Source organism: Notolepis coatsorum (assembly GCF_963971535.1).
Source record: "Notolepis coatsorum genome assembly, chromosome: 9".
NCBI lineage: Eukaryota > Metazoa > Chordata > Actinopteri > Aulopiformes > Paralepididae > Notolepis > Notolepis coatsorum.
In genome coordinates, this window is record NC_140173.1 from 15,312,198 (window position 1) to 15,337,037 (window position 24,840).

A 24,840-nucleotide genomic window follows, 5' to 3' on the forward strand; every position below is an offset into this window, starting at 1 on the left:
TCTTGCCATATTCTCTTCCGTCTGAAGGCGTCTCAGCTCCAGACGTATGTGCTCTTCTTCGCTCCGTTGCTGTGCTTGGAGTCGATCGCGTTCACCCTGAAGTCGATCGCGTTCGGTAGAGGCTGTCAGGGTGGCGAGGAACGCCTGTGCCAGCATCCTCTGTGCCTCGCTGGGGGAAGACGTTGGTTGAGGTGATCCGCTCCTGGCAGTACCGGTCGGGGATGCGTTCCCCTGCGGGGAGTCCTGGAGTTCTATCTCCTCGGCGCTCTCCTCATCTTGTTCCGTGCAGAGTTCCATCTCTGAAGGGTTGTCTTCCTCCCGGAGCTCTTGGGGGACTACTTCTTCGGTCTTGGCGGGGGGTAAAGTCGTGTCAGTTCCCTCCTGGTCCCCACCGTGAGCTTGGTCAGTTACATTAGAACCCACTAGGGCCTCTGTGGTCGGGGTATCCTGGTTGATAGGGTCGGACATAATTTTACTTTCTACTTTTACCGCGTTTACCGTTTGTAGAAGGCTAGGTAGTATACTGGCAGCGTAATCCTCTAAGTACTGAGGTGGCTGTCGTCTACGCTGCGGGCGTTCTACTTTAGGAGGACCGTTTCGTGGAGTGTTCATCATAGGCCATTTCAATATTAATACCACTATATTAATATTACACTAATTACCATCCGGCTCGAAGGACCAATTGTAACTGAGGGGTACAATTCCCTGACTGTATTGATAAGTATGGTATCATTAAACCACTACCGCTTTATGTACTTTAACTACTGGCCATACAGTACACGATATCTAAATATGATGAACACTTTCCCACAATGAAATCGGGTCCACACAAAGGTAATAATCAAATATTTAATATATAGCAAAAGGTACATATAATATTCACCATTACATTTATGATTTGAATGCACTTGTAAGGCAAATGAGTACTCGTAGGCAAATCAACACTGAATGTCCAATCTCTGGTTACGCAGGAAGCAAGTATACAACCTGGCTCTTAGGGAATTATAACGATGGCACACTTAATGATTATAGCTGGATATACTGTAGGGGTCCTCCCGGTCGTAAGCCGGTAGGGGGGGTAGGAGAGCCGTCGGCAGTATCCCGTCTGGTCAACGATGTCTAGGGAGACTTCACGTACAGAAGACAGTGCAGTAGAATCTTGATCCACAGATGAATACACCTTGGCTCTCTTGTAGGCTGTAGCTGTAGCTGTAGCTCCACAGTGAAGAAGAAGCGAGGCGACCTCAGTCTGGTCTGAGCGCCGTCTCACCTTGACTCCTCTCGGGGTAAATCCAACACTCACCGGTGTTGGCGATTATCCGCTCCACAAATCAAAGTACCAAAGCAAATATATATCCCATGCCGCTTAGGGCTCAGCAGTCGTCGGGTAGGTAATCCAATGTACAGGTCCACTCGGTCCTCGCCTAGAACTCCTCGGATGAAAGCACCACGTGTGGTCTGCCCAACCTGGTTAAGACTCTAGATAACACGAGGAAGCGACGGGGATGCTGCTCACTTTAGAACTCTAACCGCACGATGCACCATACATAATAGACTATTATTACTTAATAGAAATACGGTGCCAAACTCTGACAATTCAGCTATTAATTCGCACGAGGTCTCAATGCTATTCTAAGGCCAAACAGGCCATACTACACCGCACGCGGTATCGTGGGGTGAGGCTTCACGTTCTGTTACTTAGTTGGGTAGAAGGGTAAAGGACTAAGGGATAAGAGGACTTCTACATTTACTTGCGCCATATTTATATGCACGGTGAACAAATAGTGCCACTCTCTTTTCGGTAGCCGTATTCCTGCGCAGAGCCGAGGCTAGTAGGGACATGTTTCGTCGGTACCATTGAACTTGGCTCCAAGGGGCTTGTCTCCTGGCGCCAGGTCCTTGTCCAATAAGAGAATGAACTATTATGGGCTATAGTAGACTAAAGGGATATTCCGTATATATGTACAAGGAATATACAAGGGATATCAAACGATATACAAATACTATTCAATATATATCCATAAATAAATATATATATTCGGTTTAATCTGATCCTTCACAACACTTACTATTTTCTATCATGCACTCTTTCTACTATACTAATATGTCTTTACGACTATGCACACAACACTGCAGCACCCAAGTTTCAGCACTGTTTGATGAACATTGTTACTCGGCTGAAAGAGTTGTTCCCTTACTGTTGACTTGTCGTACAGAGCTTGTAAGTTGTCAATTATATCACATATGTGATATATGTAAATGTAAATGATATCACATTTCTACTAAAGCAGGTCCAAAAGGCTTTAGATAATGTTGTTGCATGGGGAGATAAGTGCATGGTTTTAAGATCTCAGGGGCAAAGTCCAAGTGTAGGATTTTTGGCTTTAAACGAAAGTTGCAGACCCTTGGGCTGGACATGTATGGGTCTCCTTTGGAGAAGGTGAATGTTTTTAAATGTCTTGGTGTCTGGTTTGACGAGCGACTGACTTGGGCCGTTCATATAGCAAAGACATTGGGAAAAGGTGAGAAAGTGATAAATGTCATGAGAAGTTTGTCTGGTAGTGACTCGGGGGCAAGAATCTGCAGAATCTGAACCTGGCTCGCTGATAACAAACTTGGGTAAAACAGAATCCATTCTCTTTGGATCAAATAGCAAACTCAGCAAGGCCAACAGCTTCTCTGTTACAGTGGGTGACAATATTGTCACAAGGAAATATGAAATTACCTACCTGGGTTCCATCCTAGAGGCAAATCTTTCCTGTGACAAAATGCAACCAATGTAATAAAAAAAGTCAACCAACGAACAAGATTCTTGTACCGGATCTCCTCTCTGGTAAACAAGAATACCTTGAAGACTAACAGGAGCACTCATTCAAGGGTACTACGACTATGCTTGCACCTCATGGTACCAAAGCACCTCAAAGGCCCTAAAACCAAGACTACAAACATCACAAAACAAACTGGTCAGACTACTGCTTGGCCTTACTCCTAAAACCAACCTTACCCCTGCCCATTTTGACAACCTAGGATGGCTTAGAGTAGACGACAGTACAGCAATTTGCAATGGGCCTGGTCTAAAAGATACACTACACCACTAAGATACCCATGTACATGTCGAAATACTTCCCAAAGGTCAGTGAATTCCACAACCACAACACCAGAGGGAGTTCCACAAATCATGTTCAACCCAGATTCGGCTCAAACAAGGGACTAAACACATTTAGCAATTATGCCACAATAATGTGGAACGCCATACCCACAGCCGTAAAATAATGTGAATCCCTACCCTCCTTCAAAACCGCTCTCAAAGAGCACCTACAGTACGGGTGGCTGCAATTAAAAACTGGCCACTGTAAATGTCCAAACCCCATCCACCCCCCTCAAATGTACAGTTTCTTCCCCTTCGAATGTATATACTTTTTTATGATCTCTTTTTCTTAAACAGTACTGTATATTTGTGTGTAAAAAGTACCCAGAAATTATACTTAAGTGAAAGTACAGTATGGGTACCGTCTCAAAATCTGACTCAAGTAAAAGTAAAAGTATCTGGCTAAAAACACACTTGAGTAAAAGTAAAAAAGTCCTACTTTTAAATGTAATTAAGTACTAAAAAGTAAAAGTACTTTTTTTTTTAAACGGATAGACCAGGGGTCTCAAACTCATTCCATCGTGGGCCAAGTTTTCATTTGAACTATACATTGCACCAGGTGAGTTAGTTGAAGAGGTGAGCCAATTAGTGAACTCATCAGCTGGTGTTTAGGCAAGGCTGGAATGAAACCAAGCATACACTCTTTCCACAATGGAATGTGTTCTGTGATAGACAATGCTGAAATGAAAGAACAGAGGACACTTTTTTTGCATTAGAATTATTTAATGCACTTCTCCATTGAAGGTATTCACAGCATGAATAATATCACAATATTAAAAACAGAATGGTGTATCCTGAATAATATCACAATATTAAAGGCAGAATACTGGAGTACCCTGAATAATATCACAATATTAAAGACAGAATACTGGAGTATCCTGAATAATATCACAATATTAAAGACAGAATACTGGAGTACCCTGAATATTATCACAATATTAACCACAGCATAATGCGGATCTGACTGTCTATTCTTCTGATAGGAAGGTGTTTAATCAAAGATCCCCGCTTTCTAGTGTTGCACAAGGACCAATCAGCATGGGTATGGGCGGGTTCATTTTCCATTGATGGGGATTTGATTGGCTGTTTACCTGCGGTCGCAGGATTAATAACGTTAACGTTAGTTCGGCCAGATAAACAATTAAAATATACTAATTAAAATTGTTGGACCTGTGAGATTTGTACTTTGTACTTTGTAGGTCTGCATTTTAAATGTAAGGAGTAAAAAGTCATGTATGTTTTTTTCCTCTGAAATGTAATGGAGTAAAAGTACAAAGTATACAAACCTAATAATACTCGAGTAAAGTACAAATCCCCCAAAACAGTAGTTAAGTATTGTAACGAAGTACAATTACTCAAGTACTTTACACCCCTGCGTTGTATGTCATAAAAGTCTTGATGGATTGAAAATGGAGGACCCTGATGTAAACAAGATGAAAGTATTTTTCTGGTCTGCATCATCTTAGCAGTTGTTTCTATTGAGCCGTACTGTATTGTACCCATTCTGCAATCTGTTAATAAAGTGTTCAATCAAGTCTATGTGCGTGCAGGAGTCCTGAGACAGTGAGACATGTTTTCTTAGAGTGCAGCAAACACAGTCTTGGAAGGGAAGCGTTCTATAGAACTTTGTCCAATGTGGGAGTTAGGTCCTTTTCTTTCTCTTCTTTCTTTGGCCTGAGTGAAATTCACCAACTGATCACTGAGCAGTTCTGAAATTCTTGCACGACACAGACTTCTATAGGAGAATATAAAGTGCTGCTTATAAATATAAATAGGGGACCCTGATGTAAACAAGACGAAAGTCTTTCTCTGGTCTGATTAATTTATTGATTGAAAACTTTATTAACAGATTGCAGAATGGGTACAGTACAGTACAGCTCAATACATACAATTGTTAAGGGGATGCAGACCAGAGAAAGACTTTCGTCTTGTTTACATCAGGGTCCCCCATTTTCAATTCATCATAACATATATGACACACACGACATACAGATAGACAGTACTGCTACATCTATACATTTATGACATACCAGATTTGCAAATACAGTACTGTTTTTTTGTTACAAAAAGAGTCCAGAAAAGAGAGTAAATACATTTGACGTAGAAACTGTACATTGGAGGAGGTTGGGTAGGTGGGGTGGGGTTGGGTGGGTGGGGGGGGGGGAACTGTACATTGGAGGTGGTTGGGTGGGTGGGGTGGGGTGGGGGGGGTTGGGTAGGGGGTGGGTGGGGGACACTGTACACTGTACATTGGAATATTGACAAAGCCATACTTGGTCATTTACTGTACATTGGAGAGGGTTGGGTTAGGACATTTGCAGGGGCCAGTTTCGAATTGCAGTCTCCCGTAGGTGTTCTTTGAGAGTGTTTTTGAAAGTGGGTAGTGATTCACATTCCTTTACAGCTTTGGGTAGGGCATTCCACATTGATGTGGCATAATTGCGAAACGTGTTTAGTCCCTTATTTGAGCCGAATCTGGGTTTAACATGATTTGTGGAGCTCCCTCTGGTGTTGTGATCGTGGTATTCACTGACCTTTGGGAAGTATTTTGACATGTACATGGGTACCTTGGTCGTGTAGTGTATCTTGTAGACCAGGCCCATTGCAAGTTGCTGTAATCTGTCGTCTACTCTAAGCCATCCTAGGTTGTCAAAGTGGGCAGGGGTGAGGTGGGTTCTAGGAGTGAGGTCAAGCAGTAGTCTGACCAGTTTGTTTTGAGATTTTTGTAATTTTGTTTTTAGGGCCTTTGAGGTGCTTTGGTACCATGAGGTGCAAGCATAGTTGTAGTACCATTGAATGAGTGCTCCTGCCAGAGTCTTCAGGGTATTCTTGTTTACCAGAGAGGAGATCCGGTACAAGAATCGAGTTTGTTGGTTGACTTTTTTTATTACATTGGATGCCAGGAAAGATTAGCCTCTAGGATGGAACCCAGGTAGGTAATTTCATCTTTCCTTGTCACAATATTGTCACCCACTGTAACTGAGAAGCCATCGGTCTTGCTGAGTTTGTTATTTGAACCGAAGAGAATGGACTCTGTTTTGCCCATGTGTAATGATAGTTTGTTATCGGCGAGCCATATGCAGATTTTGCCTAGTTCCGAGCTGAGGGTTTTTTCAACCTGTAACTTGTTCTGCATCCCCTTAACAATTAGTTGTATTGAGTCGTACTGTATTGTACCCATTCTGCAATCTGTTATATACAGTTTTCAATCAATCACTCTGCTTTAGAAAAGTTAACATGAGTTATTTCTCGAAATACGTCCAGCGGAGGGCAGTAATGTGCCATACTGCCGGACATTTCAAAGACGAAGAAGAGCTTCCTCCAGTGAGTCTGGTCCTGCTGCTGCTGCTGCTGCTGCTCCTCTGTCCTGATCGTGTCTCTAGTGGGACTGACATCTGAGCCCCGTCCTCCTGGTGAGAGCAGCAAAGGCCCTGTCGCCCCAGGTCCGGAGCTTGGTTGTGGGAGGTGTTAGGAGGTTGGCATCTGCAGACCTAAGGCGACGGGTCGGCGTGTGACGGTGGAGGAGGTCGGACAGGAAGGTTGTTGAGGGCTTTAAATGTGATGAGAAGTATTTTAAATTGTATCCTGTATTTGATTGGAAGCCAGTGGAGGTCGTGGAGGACAGGGGTGATGTGATCAGAGTGACGGGTGGAGGTGAGCATGCGGGCAGCAGAGTTTTGGACATATTGGAGTTTATTGAGGATAGTGTTTGGTGAGCCGTAGAGGATGCTGTTACAGTAATCCAGTCTTGATGAAATGAATGCATGAACCAGTGTTTCAGCAGCGGAGAGTGATAGGGAGGGGCGGTTTAGACATTTACAGGGGCCAGTTTCGAATTGCAGTCTCCTGTAGGTGCTCTTTGAAAGTGGGTAGTGATTCACATTCCTAGCATTGAACGTGCTCCTTCTGTCAGACATTATAATAATGCAGGACCTGTCGCAGAGGTCTTTATTCGGCATGCAAAGACACTAAATGTTTTAGCGGCACACACAGTGGTTAGTTTTTAACATACATGCATGCATTGTCTTTTTAGGATCGCCGATGCGATACTTCTCTGCGCTTAACCCATCCCATCGTCCTTCCCCCCAAGGGCAGCCAGGAGCAGACGAGGGCTGTGGCGTGAGCCATGCCCAGGGACCATACAAGTGCTCCTGCCCATCTTCGTCAAGGACGCCACGGGGGGGGGGGGGGACCCGTGCGAGCACGGGGGGAGAACATGCAAACTCCACACAGAGGGGCCTGGGAGATACCCACCTGGGTACCTGGCAACCCGGTAACCTGGTCCCCAAGCGGGAATCGAACCCTGGACCTTCTTGCTGTGAGGCGACAGTGTTACCACTACACCACCGTGCCGCTGTAACTACAAATATGTTGAATGACAACATGCCAGAGAAATGTGTGATGGTGGTGTTGTTGTTGTTGATATTGATATTATTAATGTACATTATTATTATTAATAATAATAATAATAATAATAATAATAATAATAATAATAATAATAATAATAATAATAATAATAATAATAATAATAATAATAATAATAATAATAATAATAATAATAATAATAATAATAATAATAATAATAATAATAATAATAATAATAATAATAATAATAATAATAATAATAATAATAATAATAATAATAATAATAATAACAATAGCCTAACTACCGGTAATCTAACTACCGGTAATCTAACTTTGAATGGGGATGGGCTTCCCATACAATTCATATCATTGGGATAAACATTTTACTTTCTGAAATCTTTGTCAAATGGGGGGGGGGGAATAGAAAAATTTCCAAATTATTCCAAAGTGTTTTTGACAAGCAACCAGTCCAACATTATGCAACAGCAGCCAGCAGCGCAATACGTCATGGGCACGTCACCACGCAGGGGCACGTCACTACGCAGGGCCACGTCACTGGTGTCTCTCTTCCGGGTGAGACGTGGCTCTGTGCTGCTGCCATATTGAAGAAGCTAACCGTTGACACTGACAGTTGGAACAAGTGACACACGATCTCATCAAGACACGTACGATCGTAGTCCCCCAAAGAGAGACAGAAAATGGTGAGTATGATGGATGCATTGAACATATTTGAGCGTCTCTTTATTATCGGGGCCTCGCTGCATCTATCATAACATTAAGCTAACCTGTTAGCTAGCTAGCGTTAGCCGTTAGCTTCTCCGACAACAACGTAATTCCCATAGGTTTACACTACCTAGTGTAACACCGCTATATGTAAGACGAATACAAGTCTTAATTTACGAAGCTCGAGGCTATTAGACGCGTTGAATGAATGAATGAAAACGTTATTAACAGATTGCAGAATGGGTACAGTACAGCTCAAAACACACAATTGTTAAGGGGATGCAGACCAGAGAAAGACTTTCGTCTTGTTTACATCAGTCCCCCATTTTCAATTCATAGGGACATTTATGACATAAACAACATACATGACATACAGGTATTTAGTACTGTTACATTTGTGACATATACGATATTCAAATATACAGTGCTGTTACCCATAGATCCTGACAGAGTATATACATATGATGGGGAGGGGACTGTACATTAGGAGGGGGTGGGTGTGTGGGAGAGAAATATACATACGGTGGGGAGAGAATAATATACATGCGGTGGGGAGAGAATACATGAGAATTATCAAGGCTCAATACTGCGGCATGGTCATGCTGGACCTACAAAAGGCCTTCGACACTGTCAATCACTCCATTCTGATGGACAAGCTAAAAGCAATTGGTTTTGATAGCTTATCAGTGAGCTGGATGCAATCCTACCTGGAGGGGAGAGAACAGATGGTAGAGGTAAACGGTACTCTATCCCCCCCCCCTCACAGTGAGCTGTGGTGTTCCACAAGGAAGCATACTAGGACCGCTACTCTTCCTAATTTATGCAAATTACATGTCGTCAGCCTGTGACTGCAACCTGTTCCTGTTTGCGGACGACTCAGCCCTGCTGGTCTCTGACAAGAACAAGTTGCAGGTTGAAAAAACCCTCAGCACAGAACTAGGCAAAATCTGCATATGGCTCGCTGATAACAAACTATCATTACACATGGGCAAAACAGAGTCCATTCTCTTCGGTTCAAATAACAAACTCAGCAAGACCGACGGCTTCTCAGTTACAGTGGGTGACAATATTGTCACAAGGAAAGACGAAATTACCTACCTGGGTTCCATCCTAGAGGCAAATCTTTCCTGTGACAAAATGGCATCCAATGTAATAAAAAAAAGTCAACCAACGAACTAGATTCTTGTACCGGATCTCCTCTCTGGTAAACAAGAATACCCTGAAGACTCTGGCAGGAGCACTCATTCAAGGGTACTACGACTATGCGTGCACCTCATGGTACCAAAGCACCTCAAAGGCGCTTAAAACAAAATTACAAACATCACAAAACAAACTGGTCAGACTACTACTTGACCTGAACCCCAGAACCCACCTCACCCCTGCCCACTTTGACAACCTAGGATGGCTTAGAGTAGACGACAGAGTACAGCAACTTGCAATGGGCCTGGTCTACAAGATACACTATACGACCGGGGTACCCATGTAAATGTCAAAATACTTCCCAAAGGTCAGTGAATACCACAACCACTACACCAGAGGAAGCTCAACAAATCATGTAAAACCCAGATTCGGCTCAAACAAGGGACTAAACACGTTTTGCAATTATGCCACAACAATGTGGAACGCCCTACCCAAAGCTGTAAAGGAATGTGAATCACTACCCACATTCAAAACCGCTCTTAAAGAGCACCTACAGGAGGCTGCAATTCGAAACTGGCCACCGTAAATGCCCAAAACCCCCACCACCTCCTAATAGACAGTCTCCTCCCCACCGCATGTATATTTCTCTCCCACCCACCCACCCACCCCCTCCTAATGTACAGTCCCCTCCCCATCATATGTATATACTCTGTCAGGATCTAGGGGTAACAGTACTGTATATTTGAATACCGTTTATGTCACAAATGTATCAGTACTAAATACCTATATGTCCCTATGCCATAAATGTCATGTATGTTGTGTATGTCATAAATGTCTATATGAATTGAAAATGGGGGACCCTGATGGAAACAAGACAAACGTCTTTCTCAGGTCTGCATCCCCTTAACAAGTGTATGTATTGAGCCGTACTGTATTGTACCCATTCTGCAATCTGTTAAATAAAGTTTTCATTCATTCATTCACTCATCAGGTACTGGTAGTGACTGAAATGTGTTTTCTAGCTGCATGTCTTCAGTGTTTGAGGGGAGTTCTCCTCTTACTGTGTTGTTAGCAGCGTCCACAGCTGCTTCTTATCGCTCATGGTGGTTGATGTTGGCCTCTATAGATAGCCTCTATTGTTGTCTCACCTTTGGTGTCCATGGTATTGTCGTCTCATTATCTTCCAAATGAGGTGCAAGCATAGTCGTAATACCCTTGAATGAGTGCTCCTGTTAGTCTTCAGGGTATTTTTCTTTACCAGAGAGGAAATCCGGTACAAGAATCTTGTTCGTTTGATTTTTTGATTACATTGGATGCCATCTTGTCACAGGAAATATTTTCCTCTAGGATGGAACCCAGGTATGTAATTTCATCTTTCCTTGTGACAATATTGTCACCCACTGTAACTGAGAAACCGTTGGTCTTGCTGAGTTTGTTATTTGATCCAAAGAGAATGGACTCTGTTTTACCCAGGTGTAATGATAGTTTATCAGCGAGCCAGGTGCAGATTCTGCCGAGTTCTGAGCTGAGGGTTTGTTCAACCTGTAACTTGTTCTTGTCAGAGACCAGCAGGGCTGAGTCATCCGCGAACAGGAACAAGTTGCAGTCACAAGCTGATGACATGTCATTTGCATAAATGGTTGGTGACGTTCGACAGAATAAGACAAAATAAGTTAAAGGTTCCAGAGAGGAGTGTGAACTATAAGCTAGTGTAGCGAGTCGTAAACTTTAAAGTACATTAAAGCAGCAGTTGAGCAGCGTTTGTGTAGCTTTTATGGAAAAGAAATAGCAGGAGCAGTAGTGAAAATTGTGGAAATTAATATTGGATTGTGAAAAAAACAGCCCCGGCTGTCTTCCTCTGGTAGGTCTTCTAGCTCTGACTTGCCGTTTGCGTTTGTGGGAAATTATTATCAGGCTTGAGAATATTCAGTGACTTTGTACTTATTATTTACCTTATTGGGGACATTGATCTAAGTTAAAAGTTATTATTAAATGTTATTGGGTACAATCATTATCAATATAGAATATTGAGTGAGTTATGACATATTGTAAGTTCATTCAGGCCTCTCCTTAGTTCAGTGGTGTGTCTGTGTTAAGGCCAAGCACCTGTGCATTTCCCTAGTTATCTCTGGGCCAACGTGTAGCTAAATGGGCTAGGGGGGGAAACACTTCAGCAAAAACATAAAAGCTATGCATTTGAACCTAGGTTTGGCGGGAAAATGCACAGATCCAATCCAATCCAATCCAACTTTATTTATAAAGCGCTTTAACAGCCACAGGGGCACAAAGTGCTGTACAGGGGGAGCATATTAAAAATAGAGAAAAAAAAACAAGAGTACCAAAACAGAGATAAAAAACATTAGGTAAATATAGGCAGCAATACAAGTTTAAATAGATCAGAGTACTTAAAAAAAAAAAAAAAAAAAAATTTAAAAGCAAGGGAAACAGTAACAAAACGATACAACAACAACACAGTAAGACAATAAGATCATAAAATCAACAAGCTACATGGTGTCGAAAGCCAGAGAGAAGAGGTGGGTCTTAAGGAGGCCTTTAAAACGGGGCAGTGATGAGGCCTGCCTAATCTGCAGTGGCAGCTCATTCCACATTTTGGGGGCGGCAACGGAGAAGGCACGGTCCCCCCTGAGCTTACGCCTAGTTGTAGGCACTACTAGGAGCAGCTGGTCAGCTGACCTGAGAGAGCGAGAAGGTGTATAGACCTGCAACAGCTCAGAGAGGTAGGGTGGAGCAAGGTCATGAAGGGCTTTAAAAGCAAATAAAAGAATTTTAAAATTAATCCTAAAGTGCACTGGGAGCCAGTGGAGTGAAAATAAAATCGGTGAGATGTGGTCGTATTTACGAGTGCCAGTTAAAAGACGGGCAGCGGCGTTCTGCACCATCTGAAGGCGAGCCACTGATCCAATCCCAAACAAGATGCCTTGTTTGGGATTGGCCACCGACCACATACGCCTATGGACAGAGCAGAGCATAATAAGTAAGGATGGCTAGGACATTTGCTCGATCTCTCTCTTTCTGGTGTCTCCTTTCTGGCTGGACTCCACTCTCTTGGTCTGGAGTCAGATGCTCTCTTTCTGGACTTCTATCTTTAATCTCTTTTTTCTCCATCTAGTCTCTTATTTCCTATTATATTTCTCTATCGCCTTCCTGGTTGTTCTATCATGTCATTAATATCTGTTTAAGTGTTCTATGGACCACCCTACGTAAAGATGTCATTCTAATTCTGATCCTTTCAATAAATACAAGACATATTGTTGAACTCTTCCCTTGTCTAATATTCTATATTCTTTTAGTAAACAAAACTACCCACACGTTCGCCATACTATGATCAGACAAGCAGCTCTAAGGAGGCAACGCTAGAAAGCAGTTTGTTTACAAAGATGTGTAAGAGAGGAGCATACAAATGTATTTGCCCCCCGCCACACCTACATAATCAAAACAAGCATGTGCAAAAGACGAGCAAGAGACAAATTTGGAGCAGAGAAACCATGAAAACTTTGTTTACAGACTTTATGAAATTACACATTTTTGCAAAAGTAATATGACATTACTACATTTCTAGTGTACAATTGCTATAACCATACAGCCTAACTGAAATGTTTCATCTGCTTTAAATTATGATTTTGTCTGTATGGACTTTACAGAGCAGTGTCCAATGAAGATGTCCCAGGGAAAGAATGACCTCAGTGACGGCCCCAACAAACGTGTCAGAGCTGTTTCCCCGGCTGCAGACAAGAAAGATGACCACATAGCCGGTCCTAGCCAACACCATAATGCTCTCCAAGGTGGTGTTATGCTTCAGTTGTTATGCTTATGTTTGACTAGTGGATGAACAAAATACATCACATATCTTTCTTAGGTTTGACTAGTGGATGAACAAAATACAGCACATATGTCTTAGGTTTGACTAGTGGATGCAGGACTTCAGGGTTTCTGGAGACACCTACCATTGGAGTCAAGCAGAGTTGACGCATCCACTCCAATGATGGAAGTGGGCACATATTGGCCATTTTGGCTACAGAGCTATAGTACATCGGAGTTCACTTGTTTGGTCCACACCAGAGTTCGAATGAGCTTTCACACCACCCAAAACCAACCGGACTATCCGAGGAAACGAACCAGGGTTCGATTAAGGCGGACCAAAGAGCTCAGGTGTGAAAGCGACCTTAGACTGTAAGAGTTCAGGAATCTACTCTTTTTGGGTAGACTCTTTGCTAGTTTTGACATTATTATGGTATTGAGTTTTCCAATACCAGTTACAATGTGATATGACATCTATTTGATATCAGTATCAAAATTATTTCCATGCCAATCCATTCCATTCCAATCTGACACCAAGAGAGTGTGATTTGATTAAACTCCAAGCCGCATAATACCCTGTTTGGCCCAGCTTGTATCCCAGCATGTGGGGAAACTTGGCATGGCCAAACACTGAGTCTGACTTGTGAGTTAAAGGGATAGTTTGGATTTTTGGACTCTTAAGTGGTATGAAATACTTGCTAGTAGTATAGTTGATGCGATGCCATTAGCTTAACTCACAGAGTACCGTGGTCTGAGTTCTGGCCTCGTTCTGAGTGAACCGGGAAGCTTCAGACAGGCAGCAAACGAGGTCATGAAACAAAAAAAGTGTTATTCCACCACACAATAACCTGCAGGCAAAAGTTGTAATCATCCACAGCAGAAAACATTTCCTATGCTTCAGAGTGACATGATGTGTTGGAACTAGTGGTCTGCAAGGGCCTTGAAATGAAGCCCAGCCCGAGCCCGTGAACTTCAGGCCCTGCCCGAAAATAAGCACGACTGTAAATAATATTTTAAGCCCTAGCCCACGTGAAAACCAGAAAAAAAATTATTGTTATTATTAAAAAAAAACGTTTATTTGTTTTAAATATTCGAAACACGGTTTTATATGAACTTAATAAATAAACAAAAACGAAAATGTTCAATAGGTCTACCTAAATAACAGATAGTGAAAACTAAAGAAACATTAATTATATAGCCAAATATTAAATAATTTTTTAGTTTTAAATATTCTTTTTTTGTATTTTATTTTTTTATTCTTTTTTAAACAAACATATAAACAAACATGACAACACACGATAAGATATACAAGCATTAATTGTCAGGGCACATCCAATGAGATCACCTTTTGGTTAGTTGTTTTATATAAGATATACCCATAATACCTGTTATCTAAAAAAAAAAACCTACACACATATGCTCAGCTCGAACCCCCCCCTCCCGGACCCCACCTTGAGAAGTACCTCCACTATCCCTCGCACCTAACCAGACACTACCATTATAAGCTAGCTTTTATTCTCTCCACCACTTCTAACCACATTGACATTTTGGATTCATTGAGACCCAGAATTCTTGCTGTAGATATTTCATGGTAAATTACATCGAGATATGTAAGAAACCAAACTTTACGGCACATTTTTTCCGGTTGAAACCAGCGTGATGCGATCAGCTTTTTGGCTACTGTGATACCCGATAAAACCAATCTCTTTAGCTGTGGATTCACTGCAAACTCAAAAACATCATTCAACAGCAATACCGAGGGGTGTACAGGTATATTCCAAGATACGAATTTTGATATTTGTTGGGTCACATCTTTCCAGAATGCCTTAACTGGTGAGCAGTCCCAATACATGTGCATAAATGTCCCTTCGTCCCCATTTGTACATTGGGTGCATTTGGAATCTTGTTTGAGCCCCATTCGGCACAGTCTTATAGGAGTCAAGTATGTCCTGTGAATATAGTTAAGATTGATTTGTTGATGATCCGGGTTCCTTGATGTAAGTCGGACATTTGCCCAGGCTCCTTGCCAATCAAAGTCATTTTCCAGGTCTGGTATATCCCTCCTCCAGACAGAGTCAAGTTGGAGGGTTTCATACGAGGACGTTAGTAATTGATGATAAAATTCTGAAACAAAACCTCTCGATGTCTCTCTTGAGTAGAAGAATTTGTGGTATCTGTGGTGTTCAATTGGTCTGTCTAATGGAACACCGTGAGACTTCAAACATAGCTCTAACTGTTTGTGAAAAAGCCATGTGGACTTGGTGAGATAAAAATTTTTGCGTATTTCTTTATCACTACAAAAACCCTGTTTGTTAAAAACATCCCCTAATGAGTGTATGCCTTGCTCTTCCCATATAGGGAATCTTATAGGTCGTTTTCCAATTAAGAGAGCATTGTTATTGAATAAGGGAGTATGATTGTGCCATTCTTGTGGGTTAGGATTTTTTTTTGTGATTCACGCCATATCCGGATCGCATGAGTAATTATGGGGCCACATTTTCGTTCACAGTGCTTGATTGGTAGTTTAGTGTATGCTATGTCCTTCAGTCTATGTGGGGCTACTATGTTTTCTTCTATTTTTCTCCAAGATGCTAATGCTTGGGAGTCAAACCATGTTGTCAATGGACTTATTGAGTACGCCTTAAAATATAGGAAAAAATCTGGAAATGCCATGCCACCATCTGCTTTATTTCTCTGTGCGGTGGATCTTTTTATACGTGGTGGTTTGTTATTCCAAATAAATTTGTATGTGGAGGAGTGTAATCTTTTCCAGTAACCCTCTGGAGGGGGTAACGGTAGCATTGAACAGAAGAAGTTGATTTTAGGTAGTACATCCATCTTAACTATTGATATCCGTGCTTGTACTGTGTTCTTAAGTTTTGCCCATCTATCAAGGTCGTCTTTGATTTTGTTTTGGATTTTTGTGTAGTTGTGCTTCACCGTTTGTCTTATGGTAGGGAATATTTCCACTCCCAAGCATCTGAAATGTTTTACCATCGGTATCTGTCCTGGGAGGGTTGTATCTTTTTTTGCAGGGGTGTTAAGTGGAAGGAAAGCCGACTTCGGCCAATTTATCTTAAATCCCGATAAATCACCAAAGTCCTCAATCAACTTGAGCAGATGAGGCAATGTGGTGTTGGGGTTTTTCATGAATAATATTACATCGTCCGCATATAAACAAATTTTTTGTTGTGTGCCCTTGATTACGATAGGTTCTATGGATTGGGATTGTCTTATATATTGTGCTAAAGGCTCTAATGATAGATTGAACAGTCCGGGACTAAGAGGACAACCCTGTCTGGCAGAGCGTGATACCGGAAATATTTCAGAGATGATTGTGCCTGTTGTAATCATGGCCGATGGGTCTTTGTATAATACTTTAATCATATCGATGAATCCTTTTCCTAACCCCATCCTTTCTAGCACTGCCCACAGATACGACCATTCCAGCCTGTCAAAGGCCTTCATAGCATCCAGGGACAGCATCGCCTTAGGTATGGTGTCCTCCTTGTCGGCATCAAGTACGTGCAGTATACGTCTTATGTTCTCAGTGATCAGGCGGCCTCCTATGAAGCCAGTTTGGTCCGGGTGAACTAAAGACGTCATATGCTTTTGTAATCTGATGGCTAATACCTTAGAGTACAGTTTGATATCTGTTCCGAGGAGGCTTACAGGTCTATAACTACCGCACTCGTTGGGGTCTTTGTCTTTTTTAAGGAGGACTGTTATGAGTGCAATATTGTCAATTTTATGGAAGTTCCCCTCCTTGACTGAGTATAAGATCATATTTAGTAATAAGGGGCCAATTATGTCCCAACAAGAAAGGTACATTTCTGATGGGAAACCGTCTCTTCCTGGAGCCTTACCACTTTTCATTGCGGTTATGGCCTTCTTGAGTTCCTCTAGTGTGATCGGTATTTCTAACTGTTTAGCATCATCCTCTGAAAGTTTAGGGAGAATAATTTGATTAAGAAATGTGTCCATTTTGTTTTGATCGAAGGTCATTTCTGATTTATATAAATCGGAGTAGAATACTTTGAATGTATCGTTTATTTTTACAGGATCTGTTACAAGTACTTGTTGTGCTCTAATGGTAGTTATATCTGCAAATGTTGCATTAATTCTTAATCGCATGGCTAATAGGTGGCTGGGTTTGGAACCATGGGAGTACTGCTGTTGTCTTGTGCTGCGTATTTGTATTTCCGATTGTTGTCTGTATATGTCATTGATCTCTATTTTTAGTACGTTAACTTGATTTTCTAGTCGAGTTGAGTTGTTGTATTTCAGAGAATTAAATAACGTTGAGTAAAGCGTTTCCAGCTCATCCAGTTTTGTGCTTTGATTCTTGCGCATTTTGGAGGAAAAGCTATCCGTGAAGTCTTTGATCATTCCCTGTCTTCTACGTCAAATGTATATACTCCCTTTTCTTGACTCCTTCTGTATCACAAACAGTACTGTATTTGCAAATCTGGTATGTCATAAATGTATAGATGTAGCAGTACTGACTATCTGTATGTCATGTATGTCATATATGTCCTGATGAATTGAAAATGGGGGACCCTGGTGGAAACAAGACGAAAGTCTTTCTCTGGTCTGCATCCCCTTAACAATTGTGTGTATTGAGCTGTACTGTATTGTACCCATTCTGCAATCTGTTAATAAAGTTTTCAATCAATCAATTCAATCCCTTTACCGACATCCATATTATTCTGGGGTCTTGCACCGAGTTTGCATTCTCCCGTTGGAATACTATAAGAGCTTCTTTGAGTTGTGTAATGAATTCCTTGTTGTTAAGCAGCAACGAGTTAAATCGCCATCTTGGGGCTCGGGAGGATAGTATACCAAATGTACCTTTAAGGAGTAAATAACAGTGATCTGATAGTGCGTTGGGTATCATTTCCACTTCATAATTATCAAATAGTCTCTGTGATGCAAAGACATAATCTATTCTGGATAGTGTCTTATGTCTCGCAGATCGACAAGAGTACTTTCGGGTCGTGGGATTAAGTAACCGCCATAAGTCCTTTACACCTGTAATCTTTGACCAATCCTTTAATGCCTTCGATGAATTCTTTTGTTCGCTGGAAAAGGCGAGGTAAGATTTGTCTATCCTTGGGTTCCAGATGGCATTAAAATCCGCTCCTATTATAAATGAGTAATCGGGAATGTCTAACATTGCATTGGTTAGTGTAGTGAAGAAATCTTCTTCGTACAAATTTGGGGCGTATACCGCTATCAACGCTATTTTCCTGTTCTTATGTTCAATCTTAGCTATAGTTATCCGACCTTCTACATCAGACCATACTCCCTTTAGTACAATATTCAACTTACGTTTAACGACTATTGCTACACCCCGAGTTCTCGTACCAATAGAGGAGTGACTGATATTATGGTATATGTTGTCCGCTAATTTACCTATGTCTTTCCCTAGAATGTGTGTTTCGCTTAGCAGAGCAATGTCCACATGTTCTTTTAAATAGTTTTAAATATTCTAAACACTGTTTATATATTAACTACATTTTTATTTTAGTTCATTAATACTGTTTAATATTAAACAAAAACGAAAATGACCAATAGGTCTAACTAAATAACACATATCACGCTGAAAACTAACAACCATTCTATAGCCTGTTTCGCAAATTCTATTTCCCAGCGCTCGCGTTGACTCACACGGCAGCCTCGTAAAACGTATTTGAAGGCTATATGGAATCTTCTTTGACACACACACGACACAATAGCCTACTCAGTCACTATACAAACAAACAGAAAACAGAAATCAGATTTCGAGCAGAGCAACATTTATTATATAATGAAAGCGCAACAGAACACACCAGCAAATAATAATAATCAGACTCACCACTTCGCTATGTTGATGTCAGCAACGTGTTGAACAACGTTAACAAAACTTCACCAACCGGCTACATACATCCAAGAACAAATTAAAACGTTCGCCAACTGGCTATATTCCAACTTCAACCTATGCCACTTCGGTCTGGTTCATTTGTTCATCATCCACCTGAGCGCTCCCCTCGAGTTCTCCCTCCAGGCTGCGGTAATTACATCCAATTGTATCTGTTAACTTATACATCTTGACTCCTCAGACACGAGGCTTTCACTCTCTGATGACAGCACTACATTACGCGAAAATGAAACAGAAACTTACGGTTATCCTATAACCCTAGTTATAAGAGTATAGCGAGCGCAAAAAAAAAGACGCAATAATTTTTTTTAAAAAGAGGGCACTGCCCGGCCCGGCTGAGCCCGAATTATTTATTTAAAAACAAAGCCCTACCCAGCCCGAACCCGTCGTGTCGGGTAGGGCCCCGTCGGGCTCGGGCAGGGTTGCAGTGCACTAGTTGGAACTAGTCTCAGTGTGAGGTAGTCACTAAATGCTTCAGAGTGACATGATGTGTTGAACTAGTCTCAGTGTGAGGTAGTCACTAAATGATTCAGAGTGACATGATGTGTTGAACTAGTCTCAGTGTGAGGTAGTCACTAAATGATTCAGAGTGACATGATGTGTTGAACTAGTCTCAGTGTGAGGTAGTCACTAAATGCTGGGTCTTGAAGCATAGAAAATGAGGCACGCTGTTTTCTGCTGTGGGTGATTAAAACTTCTGTCGGGTCAGAACTCCGACCACGAGACTCGGTGTGTAAACTGAGGGCACTGCATCAACTATACTACTATAGTATTTCATACCACTTGATGTCCACAACTCTGACCTATCCCTTTAAGGTGACTCATCATCAAGTACCAGTGACGAGACATGTCTAACATAAAAAAAAAACAAAGCCAAACATGTCAATCTACAATTACTCTGGGGACGGTGAACGTTGTACTTTGCAAGACTCGTATTGTTTTTTATCTGGTATTTTTAGGCTACAGCCCCACTGATATCCAGTACAGTGGAGGAGATGGAGTCTCTGTTGGGACTAAAGGAACTATCTATCTCCTTGGTGGACTGCATTAAAACACCAGGGCCCTCATTCATCAATGTGTGCGTAGAACATGTTCTATTTCCACACGTAAGCACGGAATGTAGAACTAGTGTACGCACAGGGAAGTCAGGATTCATCACACGTGCGTACGCAGGCTCTACGCACACCTGTCATGATGAATCCCACCTTGGCTCTGCGCCGCGGCTCGTGCACGCTTTCACGTATTTGCATACCAGAAACGCCCCGATTAACCATATACGGTAATGGAATACACCCATGAAATGTGGAAAAATTGACTAAGCCGAGGGAAGCGTGTCATGAGACAGGCTGACAGACGTGTACACTTACGGTGATGTCGGATATGATATCTATTAACCATTGCTGCCTGGGCAGCGCAAACACTAATAAATACCGCGCTGGAATATGACTGCCTTTTCCCGTGTTGTTTGATTAATACCCAGGGATTAAAGTTCTCCTCAATTTTATTCCAAATCGCGATGGATCTCCCGTCAATTTTCTACCTGCTGCATATCATTTCTAGAGGCATACTACAATCTATTTTGATGTCAGTATTGGGTAGCAATGAATCTCACTGCATGTATGATGTAGCCTGCCTTTCAATACATGAACTTGAATTCCATCATGTTTGTGTGCGGGACTCACAAGGCTGTTGTCACAATGGGTGGTACCGGTACAGACAGTAATAATAACAGTCCACACAATATCACGATCCATGCCATAGCCTATGTTCTATTAGGACATGATCTGTGATGACAAATGTTCTGATATCATACTCTGACAGCATGCCTATGATCAACAAAAACGCGAACTTGAATCCCATCATATACATAGTCTGTCCACTATCTGGTGTCATTGCAATGCGTTTTCTATTCTTTCTTATACAGTAAAAAGGGGGAAGAACACTATATTCATATGACTTGTATTCTGCTTACAGCTTCGAAATTCCACTTGTTTCGTTTAACGTAAAGCCTTTTAAATATAATCAAAACGTTCCCGTGTTTCTGCGGTCTGCGCAAAATAATAACGAGTTGAGCTTTATGATTTATGATGAATTGAAAATGGGGGACCCTGATGTAAACAATACGAAAGTCTTTCTCTGGTCTGCATCCCCAATTAACAATTGTATGTACTGAGCTGTACTGTACTGTACCCATTCTGCAATCTGTTAATAAACTTTTCAATCAATCAATCAATCAAGCTACGCGGAGCGCAGTCAGTCAGTAGCCTACACCCCGTATATTCCGATAACGCTATATAAACCATGCTGCATTCATTCTGAGAGAAAGATCTATTATTCCAAATGCTATTTATAGGGTTTTGACCATAATTACACTACTGTTGCTATTTTACAATGAACTATAATGAACTACGGTTCGTACAGAACATGCCAGTGTTATTATGCACAGAAGCTCATTTCCTTGTTGTAATAATATATTCTACCACTGGGCGCCAGGTACGCCTGGTCTGACCTGTGCGTAGATGTAAGCACGGAGTCAAGTTCAAATCGAAATTGATGAATCCCACTCTTTGCTTAGAAATGATCGTACGCACAGGGTAAGCACAGATCTGTGCGTAGAACACGTTGATTAATGAGGGCCCAGGACTTAAAGGAACTTTGAATGAAGGAGGAGGTAAGGCTATAAATTATCTTATTTAAAAAATAATTCACATTGAGATCTTTTTGAATTTTTTTTTACAAGAGCGTCCTAGCCAAGACAGGCAACAGCACAATTAACAGGGTTGCAGATATTTCATTTCAACCTTTATTTAAAAATCTTAAGCTTCTGAAGTTTCCCTCATTTACAGAAACGACGATTGTGCAAATGTAAACGGTACATAATAAAAGCAATATTCACAGAAAATGAAACGCAAAAGAGAAATATTAATATAAAAAAAAGAATGTTGTAAAATAATTTAAAAAATCTAAATAAATAAATGCCAGTGTTTTTTGCGCCTTTCTGCAAGAGAAGGTCAACCCACCCTATCATACAGGACACAATGGTGAGTATCGTATCTGTCACCATTAACACTTTGAGTGCCAACGACGAGATTAGTCGTCCTAACTCGCCATGCGTTGGGTGCCAATGACGAGTTTTCGCGTTATTTGATTGTTATTTCTTTTATTAGCGATATCCATTAATTTTTCATCCATCCAGCCTGACGTTATCATTGTGAATGGGTCTGAGCTCGAAAAGAGCAAATACCGCCGCCTATCGTCTCCCGGATGGTAATGCACATCATTGGATTGGATTGGGTGGCCATGTGCATCAGAAAAAAAGTCTGGTCCAGGGTTTTCCTATCTCTGGCATGCAGTATCGTGTTACCAGATTGACTGAGGACCCTCAGAGCAACGTCCATTATGTGTTTCGGACTATAACGTTGGATCAATAAACGCGATCAATATTTGGAATGGCGATCAGTAATTGGATTAATCTTTTTGCAGAACATCTGATGTGAGGTAAGGACTCTATTTGACCAGTATTGGGTTAATCAGATGTTTTTTTTCATAGCGATCACAACGTGTGTGCGTGTATGACGTTAGCGCTGACCAGGTCATGGATAATAGATTTTTCAGCCCACTTCTCTAGCGTCCATAAGTACACATTAGGGTTTCGAGAGGCTGGTCAAGGATCACATTTGTGCCTCCCTCCTAGGGCTGGGCGATATGATGATATTATATAAATATCGGGTACAGTTCATTAACGATACACTTTTTAAACGTATTGTGGATATCGTGATGTTTTGCCCAAGAGGATTGTGTCGCGTCAATCTGGTCCACACGTTGAAACTTTTGAACAGCGCCGCCCCACACACACACTACTGCATCAAAGTTACTACTTATGATAACAAAGGCATTCGTTTTGTGGCATTTAACTTTATATAGTTACACGTTCAATAATAACATCAGCGTATTTACATAGCAACGTCCGAGGTCGACCTAGATATAGCAAGCATTAGTCGTTCATATCTCAGCCCGTGCTGACTCAGTTGTGCCCATTCTGCGGTCTGTTAATAAAGTTTTCAATCAGACAGATGTATGGAAAGGCTTTTATTATAACATCCGTTGCAGTAAAATCATTATGCCTCCAGTCGTTTAGTCGTCCTGCGGAGCTAAAAGCTAAACGTCGGCCGCGGGGAGCTACCATTGTTGTTGTCATTGAGCTCTCCAATGGCGGAAGTAAAAAATTAATACGCGCTTGCCGATTGGTGCTAAGAACAGCAGGGCGGGTGCGAGCGGTGTGACGTAATTGGCAGACTCGACTGTCAATCAAAATGATTCTGTTTGCCGTCTGAATGAATGAAAACGTTATTAACAGATTGCAGCATGGGTACAATACAGTACAGCTCAATACAACAACAGTGGACTGGAGGATTCAGACCAGAGAAAGACTTTCGTCTTGTTTACATCAGGGTCCCCCATTTTCAATTCATCATATTTCATATCTAAATCATATAATATCTCATTGCTAAATATATGCAATATATAATCTAATAATCCAATAATCTAAATCTAATATATAATATAAAAATGCTAAATGCATGGGTATTTTATTTTGTCTTTAATGTTAGCTTGCAAACTCAAATACTGTCTTGGTAAGCCTCATAATGAATTGTTTGGGGAAAAAAAGACATCGTGATGCGTATCGTGTATCGCCGAAAGGTCAGAAAATATCATGGTATCATATTTAGGCCATATCGCTCAGCCCTAGTACACATATACTATCGATAATCTAGCGTTTATTTGAAAATGATTCATAAATCAGCCGAAAAATGATGACGTGTTTTGTGTATTCCACTAAAGGGCTATTATCGCGGAATTTCTCTGAAATTACTAGAACTCTCCGAAACTATACTCGTATTCAAAACGGTATAAAACGGAAATGTACCAATGAAAAAACAATCAGTTTCGTACATGTTGACTGCAAGCAAGTCATTGATAAGCGAGGGGTGTAGACCCATAGCCATAATTTAAGATATAGTTTAAGCGTTCGCAAATATCCCCAACCTCCCATTGACTAAAGCACTGGCACTCAAGGGGTTATCTGGGCAAAGGGGCGTGGCACCCAATGTGTTAATAAACTTAAGAGCTGAATCCAGAGGTTTAAGAGCTGATGCTGCAGCATGCCTATAAATTACATCACCATATTCCAAAACTGATAAGAACAACAATTATTTTCCTACTAATTAGAGGAAAATGTTATCCGTTTCTGTACAGGAAACCACATTTCTTGTACGGGAAACAAATTTTCTGTCTCAGTTTAGAGGCAAGATTATCCACATGGAACTTAAATGTAAATTTCCCGTAGAGCCACAGGCCAAGATATTTATACTCAGTGACTCTATACAAGAGCCACTGACAGTAGATAACTGCACATTATCAAAGTCAATATTTCTGGCTCTTGAAAACAACATAAATATTGTGTTACTAGCATTCACTCATTGACTGCTGTTTTCTGGCCCCGTCTAAGCACTGCCACGCTTTAAAAGATAGGAGTCCATCACCTTGTTTGTAGAGCTATAACTATATTCTATATTATAGCTATGGATACAATACTATGGTCATTTGACAGTGACTGACTTTCTTCCGGTCAATAATTTTTCCATGCATACATTTGCGTGGTGCATATAAGTATGTTTTTAGATCGGTCTGGGGTAATGCTGAGGAATAGCCTTATGCGTGTATT

The 24,840-nt window shown here is 41.3% G+C and overlaps 1 long non-coding RNA gene across 1 annotated transcript in view; it reads left to right on the top strand.

Annotated features, from left to right (window-relative positions):
* The first annotated feature begins 8,092 nt into the window (after window positions 1–8,092).
* LOC311234535 overlaps window positions 8,093–24,840 on the top strand; it is a 58,758-nt gene continuing 42,010 nt past the window's right edge. Inside the window, exons 1-2 of the long non-coding RNA XR_014620105.1 lie at window positions 8,093–8,214; window positions 13,039–13,179. This is a non-coding gene — a long non-coding RNA (uncharacterized lncRNA). The remainder of the gene's footprint in view (window positions 8,215–13,038; window positions 13,180–24,840) is intronic.